Source organism: Centruroides vittatus, unplaced genomic scaffold, assembly GCF_030686945.1.
Source record: "Centruroides vittatus isolate TY-2023 unplaced genomic scaffold, ASM3068694v2 contig_93, whole genome shotgun sequence".
Lineage (NCBI taxonomy): Eukaryota > Metazoa > Arthropoda > Arachnida > Scorpiones > Buthidae > Centruroides > Centruroides vittatus.
This window is the reverse complement of record NW_027122616.1, coordinates 130535-140434: the sequence shown is the minus strand read 5'-3', so window position 1 is coordinate 140434 and position 9900 is coordinate 130535. Positions and strand designations below refer to the sequence as shown.

Here is a 9900-nt window from a genome sequence, read left to right as displayed (position 1 = left end):
GAGCATTGACAAAGGATAAGGAAGCTATAAGGAACTGATTTAAGACTTTATTTCTAATGTCATACATGATTTTCATTATATTTTGAAAACCCATGTATAGTGTATATATCATTAGTTTGTAAGAGTTACGTGTTGTGTCCTTTCATGATTCTTTTGTATTGAAAATTATCTGTAATTGTCTATTATTAAATGTTTATTATCGAATATCGAAGAGTTTGTAAGGTCCTTATTTATTGTTTTGCATATCTTTACCCTCCAAGATCTCCTAGCAGACTCAGGTCTACTGTAGGTGTTACAAAGCACTGGACCTACTAAAAAGCATTTATTATTCAACGGCCATAAAAATTATATTTCTATTAATGATGTCTCCAAAGTAAAGTTATTTTTCTGCGAAAAATTTGCTGATTAGGAAACAGCCCACTGTTCGACAAGCCGCTCCACGACAAAAACAAGCTTAAGCAACGGTGTCGTCAAACGGTGCACACTCCGTAAGTAATCCTACAATTTTTTGTTCATATGGATTATTCCCAAAAAATTATACGTGATTTGGAAATTTTGAGTCAAATTAGTCTAGAATCGATTAATTTTATGGAAGAAAACCTTTCAAACAGCTGTAGCCCCTAAACTGCGCACATGCCGGGCTGTGATTGGTTCATGTATTTAAGTGACTTATACAACACGAATTCATATAACACAGAACATATCTACCGTGTTATAGGGGGGGTCTACTGTATATGCTATGTTTGCTTGATGATGGCATTTTGAAATGTTGAAAATATTTAATTTTTCAAGTATTTAAGTTTAATGCCAATAGACAGTTATTAATTAGACAGTCTTATTCTATATTTGGCTTCATATGTAAGTATATTTCTTTCTATTCATACTTACATTCTACAAAAAAATCATGTACTAATATATGAAAATGCCAATAAAATTATTATTTTCTTGATAATTAACAATGTTTAAATTATACAATCATTACTGAGTATTAATAATGAGGAATTTTATCATTATTTAATTTAGAATAATGTAATATGTTTGTAACCTACTAACCTACAATTGCCACATTTTTTTTTTTTAGAAGTAAATTGCTTCCAATCTGTGTAATAAATCATCAGAGGTGAGTAATAAAATTCAGGTTCAATGCTACATTAAAATAAACATTATTTACCGAATATTTCTTTTCAATATGTCTATGGATGCTTTCATTTATTACGGTTATAGAATTTTTATCTTGAATTTTTATCTCAAAGAAGTCAATACTTTGTTGATGATAACTTGTTTTATTATAAACAAAGTAAAATGTAATCAAAATGTAATCAAATATTTTTAGAAATATTTGATTACATTTAATTGATTTTAAAAAGAGTTAAAAACTTTATATATACATATTTTCATCAGACAAATATCCATAAAAATTAGAGTTTATTTAAAAATTTCGGGAATTCAATATATGAAAAATGTTTATGATTCTTTTAATTACACATTTAAATATTTAAACATAAATTGATTTAATTGACAATAAATGTAATTTGTTACTATATTCCGATTGTTCTTTTGGAAAAGTTGAAGTATTTACAAAATGATTAAAATTATTAATTCATTATTTAAGGCTGCCTTAATGGAAAAATGAGTTAAATAATGAATTGTAGTAGTAGTTCCTAAACTGTTGAAATCAACAGCCCTTTCAAAAAATCAAAAAATGTTTGCAGAACCCTATACCTCACACAAACGTCTCTCTCTCTATCCATTTCAAAATTTGAATTTTCTTTTCAGAGAATCTAGTTTATCACAAAGAAACATTTAATTACAGCTTACAAAGAACATAATATCAAATTGTGGTTTCTCTTTATCTAAAATTAATTATTTAAATAACAAAATAAAAATTATCACCAGTTACTACATTAATACACATGATCATAAAATAAATTTTTGTGCCATTCCTTTATTATCTATAGGTCCGTAAATTAATTAGCTAACTAAATTTGTTAAAAAATATATCAGGTTTCCAATTATCTCTCTACTTCCAAAACAGATAAATAAAATTCTTTAATTACATTTTATCAGTCTGAAATGTTTTCTATTCATCTTTACATCATATTACGATGCATTTTAATTATTAAATCATATTATGTTATTAAAAAATCAAATCATATTTTGTAAATTAAATGAGAGAAATATAATTAAAACTGTTTCATAGTTTTAATTAACTTACTAACAATTTTTTAATAAGTAAATTCTGTAATAAATTAATTTAAAACAAAAACCACTTATTTTAAGTATGTTTTATTACTTTCTAGACAGCATGCAATTGCATGTCAGAGAAAACAAGAGTTTAGAAAGCATAAGGTTTTAAATTAAGTTTGATAGGAAACTTTGGCAATTACAAGTTTACCATTCAGTATAAAGCACAGTGGGCATTTTAGATTATGCAAAGTCTTTTTATATAAGTTTATATAATATAAATTCTTTTATCATGCAATATCTTGACATTGTATAATGTGTAGGATCTTGGCTAATATTGGATTCCAAATAATGGAGCAATGACTGGAGGTTTTGCAGAGGCAAGGAAAAGTCATTAGTGGCAGTGGCACACTCGGGATTTAATTTTGGAAGAGCTGAGTTGAATGTATGAAAATATTTATAATGTAAATTCAATAAAATTCTATTATCAATTTTTTTTCTTTTGAGAAATTTGAAAGTGTGGAACCTTGATCTGAGGCCCAAGAAACAGTCTGAATTGCCTCTGCTGAAACAAAATTGAATAAGCATATATTTATGCATGTGTGAGCCCGCAGGTTTTGAGGGCATAAATTCGAAAGTAAAAAGGGGGTTCATGACCTGCAAGTTCGATGGGAAATCGATCGGATGTTGATTACACATCCGATCAGAAAGAGAAAACATAAATCCAAGGCATTGCAATCAGATCAAAAAGAGAAAACAGAAGTCACAGTCATCATGAGTCAGCCAATTAGTCATCGAACAGTGAATAATAGACTGGCTCAATGCCAACAATGATTGTATAAAAACCTGATCGACTCTGGAAAGAGGCGCGATCATCCAGGAAGGTCTGAATCCAGTGTCTCCAGTCCCGGACATAAGACTGATTCCAGCTTCCATAGTCCAGGAGGTCGTCGCATACAGTCATCGGACCACCTATCAAGGTATATCGACTTTGTAAACTCTCTCCCACTCGAGTTTAGGCACATGACTAATTTATTGGTTAGATCGCGATTAGCGATAGGGATATTTTATCCGCATTGTAGCAGTAATTATCTGTATACCTTTATTTTATGTGTATTTTATTGTATGTTCGCTTTTGTTAGTTAATAAACCTTTATTGTTATTTGTCAAACCTGTCTCCTGTCAAAGTAAGGATGCCTGTCGACTTACTGACGCACCTCCCCACTCACTTTTTGCCCTCCTAGCCATCCAACGACAACGAGGTCGGGTTTTACCAACCCGTGCATTGTAAGTGGTCAGCGAGGTTTTCCCCCTGACCCTCTGCTTATCTCACACTGGTGTCAGGAGTGGGGTGAAGCCAACTTCCAGGCTTTCGACAGGTTTGTCCGCAGATAACAGGTTCGGCTTAGACAGGTTTAGGCAGTCAAAGACAGGTTTTGGGACAATTTAGGAATCCCGTTCCCTACATATAATTCTAGGATAAGTTAAGCTAAAGGGATAGTACAGAAAAAGAATGGAAGGTGAAAATCCAAGAGCCACACTTGGAGGATTAAGCACTTTGGTTCCTTTGCTGCCTGCATTCGTGGGACAGTCAGAGGGTCTTCGCATAAGCGAATTTTTCGAATCCTTAGAGGATATAGCCAAGTTAACTGCTTGGACAAAAGCACAAATACTAGCTGTAGCTAAGCTGAGACTGATAGGGATAGCTAGGGAGTTTGTTAGAAAGGATCGGCATATTAAGGCAGTGGAAAACTATGATGAATTTAAGAAAATCCTAATTGAACGCTTTGACAAAGAACCTTTTCCGGTCCGTCTGAGCAAATTTTACGCTTGTCTTCAGCGTCCAGATGAGGACGTTCAAACCTATGCAGTTCGATTACAAGCCCTCGCAGCTGAAATAGAAATAAAGCAAGACGGTGTAGATGCCGCTGAAACTGCTATTATCCAGCGCATACAGGCGAAGGAGTTAGATGAGCGATTAAAAGCGCAGTTTCTAAATGGGATAGATGTCAGGATCCGGAAATGGGTGATAAGCAGAGAAGCAAAAACATTCGACGAGGCCTTGAAAGCCGCCATAAGCGAAGAAACAATTGAAAGTCTAACGACACATCCTCGCAGGAGTATTCGAACTATTGGAGGGGAGCCAGAATCATGGAAATCCTCCAAAGACCGAAGAAACGATCCTTCGGAGGACTATCTAGAGAAGTTAGCGGAGGAGATTGACATTCTTCGAAGTAAAGTAACAAATCTGCAGAGAAATTCGACCCCACAATGGAAAGAAGATCGAAACCAGCAGGAGAAAAGACGTCGGAAATTCCAATCCAATAAGCGGATCCAACAGATTCGCCAAGCAGACTCCTCCTCAGATGATGAGGACAGGTGGAGAGGCATCATTCGAACCGCAAAAACCCAAGCGAAGCGGAAGCCCTTCATTTTAGGGTATGTCAATAATGTATCAGTCAATTTTATCGTTAATCCTAACGTAAATGAGACGCTGTTGTCTAAGGAAGTAGCCAATAGACTTATGACTAAAGTTCCAGTCCACTTCGGATCAAAAGGGAAGACAAAAGGGTTGAACGGAAAGGTAATCCAAACCATTGGTCTGGTAGTACCTACTTTCAAATTAAGGGGACACAAGTTCTCCATACCATGTAAGATTGTAAAACCCGAAATAGCATTACCATGTGAGGGGGTAATCGGAAAGGACCTCCTCCAGCAGGAAAATTTGATGCTCGACAGGGACAACGAACGAATTCTTTTGCCCAACGGAAAGGTAGTCCACTTTTGTTCGTGGAAAAACTCCAAGAAGACAAGAGGGAGAACAAATTTGACCAACCGAGCAAACGAAACATCGGTACTCCGCTTTATGCAATCAGCACCTTGAAGCGGTCAGCAACAATTAGATCCCGCTCAAGTTACAGAAGCGAAAGTCAAGGAGCCAAAACGGATCCGAATAATATGTGCAACACCTCCTCCGGTGAATAGAAAGCATGACCGAGGAAAGATAACTAAATCCGAAACCAGACAAATCAACGTCAAGACCAGAGAAGTTGAGTCGGAAGATCTACAGAGCAACAATACCAGATCGGAACCAGAAACTTCTCCAGAGAGAGAATTTCGACCAAGTTTAGAAAAATTTATGCAAGTGCTTCGACTTTTAATGATTTACTTTGGTCTCCTCAGCAGATGAAGCCAGTCTGTGGAAGACAACACAGCACGAACAGCAAAAATAACCGAAAGGAACGCACAACGACGACAAAGTTATATCCCACTTCCGATCCATCCCGCGACACCAATGCCGCAAGTTAAGCACCATTCCTTCGGGACTTGCCACAAATCCAAAATTTAGGCAACGAAATTAGGAAAGCGCATGCTCTAGCATAGGCTTAGCTTCAGGATATTATCAACTTTTCATTTGTAAGAGAGAGTCATTATAACCAATTTTGTAACTTAGTTCTTTATTATTGTGTGATTATTCTGTGACTGGAAACTCATGTGGAAGTGAATCTACACAAGGCAAGTCAACACTGCAAGTCCAGTATCCAATTCTGGGCAATTCAGCAGAAACCAGCCGTAGCGAGTTACCACCGACGTTAGAACAAGGTCAACGTCCAAGTGATTGACGTAGGACATCCGAGGGATTGACATAGCAACCATCAACCCACAACAGACACCTCCGTCGCTAAGAACTGTAACAGTAGATCAATGAACGTTTCCAGGACACTCTGAGACGTGCTATCGGAAAAATTACAGATTTAGATGTTACGCGTTGAGTTGTTGAGATCGTCACGCGAAATGATGTCCATCCAAATTTTCATAATGTCATTGGGAATTTTTTTGTATTTTAGTTGTAAGAATAGGATACCTCTGTCGGTCTGGAGAGAGTGTAAAGCCAAATGTTAAAATTATACTGTCCAAAAGGATGTATAATTTTAAAGAAAACCGAGAGTGATGTGAGCCCGCAGGCTTTGAGGGCATAAATTTGAAAGTAAAAAGGGGGTTCATGACCCGCAAGTTCGATAGGAAATCAATCGGATGTTGATTACACATCCGATCAGAAAGAGAAAACATAAATCCAAGGCATCGCAATCAGATCAAAAAGAGAAAACAGAAGTCACAGTCATCACAAGTCAGCCAATTAGTCATCGAACAGTGAATAATAGACTGGCTCAATGCCAACAACGATTGTATAAAAACCTGATCGACTCTGGAAAGAGGGCGATCATCCAGGAAGGCCTGAATCCAGTGTCTCCAGTCCCGGACATAAGACTGATTCCAGCTTCCATAGTCCAGGAGGTCGTCGCATACAGTCATCGGACCACCTATCAAGGTATATCAACTTTGTAAACTCTCTCCCACTCGAGTTTAGGCACGTGACTAATTTATTGGTTAGATCGCGATTAGCGATAGGGATATTTTATCCGCATTGTAGCAGTAATTATCTGTATACCTTTATTTTATGTGTATTTTATTGTATGTTTGCTTTTGTTAGTTAATAAACCTTTATTGTTATTTGTCAAACCTGTCTCCTGTCAAAGTAAGGACGCCTGTCGACTTACTGACGCACCTCCCCACTCACTTTTTGCCCTCCTAGCCATCCAACGACAACGAGGTCGGGTTTTACCAACCCGTGCATTGTAAGTGGTCAGCAAGGTTTTCCCCCTGACCCTCTGCTTATCTCACACATGTTTTGTGATCCTTACAAATATGACAACCTGGGAAAAAGTTACCTATGTCTAAAACTGTCACTAGCAAGGATTTATTTGGGAATGATTTGATTTAAAACATTTTTACATCTTCAGAGATATCAACATTTGAAAATTTTATATATAAAACTGAATCTAATCAATGATGCTTTAATGTGAATAATTGATCAATGATCAATAATTATCAGACATTATTATTTATTCTAGCAGTTGTACTTCTTGACATAACAGATAACATTGTTTTATTGAATACTTGATACTATCTTCAAATGTTTAATTTAAAAATGATTTAATCTTTTAAGGCTCAGGCTAGACATTAAAAAAACTTTATCATCATTTGTAAAAATTTAATCATCACGTATTACATAACATTACATTAACATCACATTTATTAGTAGTACCATAAAAACATTGATAATTATTAGATAAAATCATCCCAGACTTAAATAATCTTGAAAATAATGACAAGACAATATAATATAAACAACTCAATACTCAACATAGAGATTAGAATTTGAAAATTTTTCAAAAAATTATACTTGCAAGTTTCTGAAAATATATATTTTGTAGACCAGAAGTCTCCAACCTATGGCCCATAGGCCAAATACAGCCCCTGTAGCTTGTTTTCACTGACATATTTCATCATCAACATTTGAACTAGTTGAAAGAAAATAAAGTTTTGAAAAATCAACTAAAATTAATAGCCTTGCTGCAAATAATTTTTATAAATGTCTATTTAAAAAAAAGTTTGTTAAATTTTTATAAATCTGCCAGAAGAGAATTTTACATCTTAAGTATGAACAGGGGATATTTTCTATATTCACTTCTATGTACCTTTAGGAATGAAATAAAGGTACATGGAAGTGAAAAATTAAATATATAAATAAAATATCAAGAATCACTGTCCAATGAATACCTAAAAGAGATTTTAATACTGGATGTCATAAAATTTACCCCCAATTTTGATGACATTCTTTCAAAAAAGCAGTTGCAAATTTTACATTGGTTTTTGTCCATTGTTATTCAGAAATAAAAGAAAAATCTCAATATTTGATTAAGTTATATTTTGCTAGCAGGTACTGATATTCTTTGCTGACACACAGAATTAATACTATTATCAAAGTGTTACCAGTGTTATCAAATGATAAGTTATTTAACCTAGTGTTAAGTTATGAAGGTAAAAATTAGGTTACATGTATTTTTTCTTTGTGAATGGCACGACAAGTTTTACAGAATGTCAAGTTAGCAAGAGTCAAGTTTTGGATCTCTATTATAATATGAAAACCAAAAAAACTTTTATTTTGTAGTATATGAGATTCTCTAAGCAAGTCTGAATTGTTATATAAAATATAACAACAACAGCAATGATTTAATATTTATATTTTATATGAAACTAAATATTTTTTATAATTAAGTTTTTATTTTTTGAAAGAAAAAGATCTTGGAACGAGACAACAAAATTATAGAAATTTTTGTTAAATTACAATAACAAAGAATGAAGCTTAAAAAAATGTTACGACAAACCTTTCTTAATTATAGATATGCTACACTGACAGAACTTTTTAAAAATTTGACAAAACATAATGTGCTTAGCTTGAAAAAAAACTGTAAAGTTTAAAAACAAACAAATTTAAAATAATAAATTTAATAGCATAATTAAAATTAACTTTTATACCAGCTTTTATAATGAAATTTTGCAATTATAAGATTAAATATGAGTAACAGTTTTAAATATCAACACATTGATGTATTTTATTTCATTTATATTCTTTACAGAACAATTATGCTGCTACGTACTGTAATTTCCTTATTTAATAAATTTACGAAACAAATTATCACTTTCTGTTTCTATTAAAAAAATATTATTAAAAATTTTGACATTCATGTAATAATTGAGTAACTTCATTAATAAACAAATAATATCAAAGTGTAAAATCTAATGTATATATTATTCCTTGAAATAAAAAAGAAACAAACAGGAAAAAACAGACCAATTACAGAGATTAGATGTGAGGTTGGTTTAGACCAGCCTCTAGCTTTCAGCCATATGAAAGCAATTTTGGCATGCAGCCAATTATAATTATTGGCAAATTGTCAAAAATACTGCGCAGATCTGGCCGGTTGCTGGTTTAAACCAGGTCTTATTTTTAAATCTAATTTCCGTAATCAGCATAATATTATGATCAATCAAATTAATGAATCATTAATCTTGTCTGCTAATAAAACTCTTACTTTGACCCTGAAAATGGTTAATTTTAATCTTGTCATATATTCAAATATTAACTGAGAAGTGTCATTTGTTAATAAACAAACAATGTTTTTCATTATTTGAATTTCATTCTTTTTGTGGAAATGTGCTTTTTTATATTTGTAAATTTATTATTTGAGTATTATTTGTTGATTAATGTTTTCTATTTGCATTTTAAAAATTTCATTTATATATATTTTGTTTGAATTCCATTAATTTTAATATTTATTTCAGGTATACTGAATTGACTAATTTGAAAATCAGGAGAATAGGCTTCCATATATATGTTTTTTGTGTCGCAAAATATTTTTAAACACTTGTTAGTTGTTTGTTTCAGTACAATTAAAATTTGTGATCAGCTAAGATTGATAATAAATTGACTACAATAACATCTTGTTGTTATGTGCCTATTAGCTATTATAGAAAGAATTATATTCTTTTCACTTCTGAAAATATATGTTTTAAAAAGAGCTGCATATCTGTTGTATTGCTTCAAATTTAACATTTCTTGTTCTGCTTTTTTATAACAATGCTAAAACATAAATATGTAGATTCATTATAATAATTATTTCAAAATAATGCTGACGAAAATTTAATGGAAAAAATATTTTTGGAGATAACAGCTTCTGTCAATTACAAATAAACAGGTAATATCTAACATTACAGCTTATATATAAATAGAATGTTAGATATAGGAAGTGTAAGTATGTATTATATATTTATATTTATTGCGTATGTATGTATGTATATATATATATATAT

General features: G+C 32.6%; 1 long non-coding RNA gene across 1 annotated transcript; it reads left to right on the top strand.

Annotated features, from left to right (window-relative positions):
• The first annotated feature begins 6173 nt into the window (after nt 1–6173).
• LOC136984833 (uncharacterized) lies at nt 6174–9529 on the top strand. Its single transcript, XR_010882246.1, has 2 exons — nt 6174–6514; nt 9373–9529. It is a non-coding gene; the product is annotated as an uncharacterized lncRNA (long non-coding RNA).
• The last annotated feature ends 371 nt before the right edge of the window (nt 9530–9900 follow it).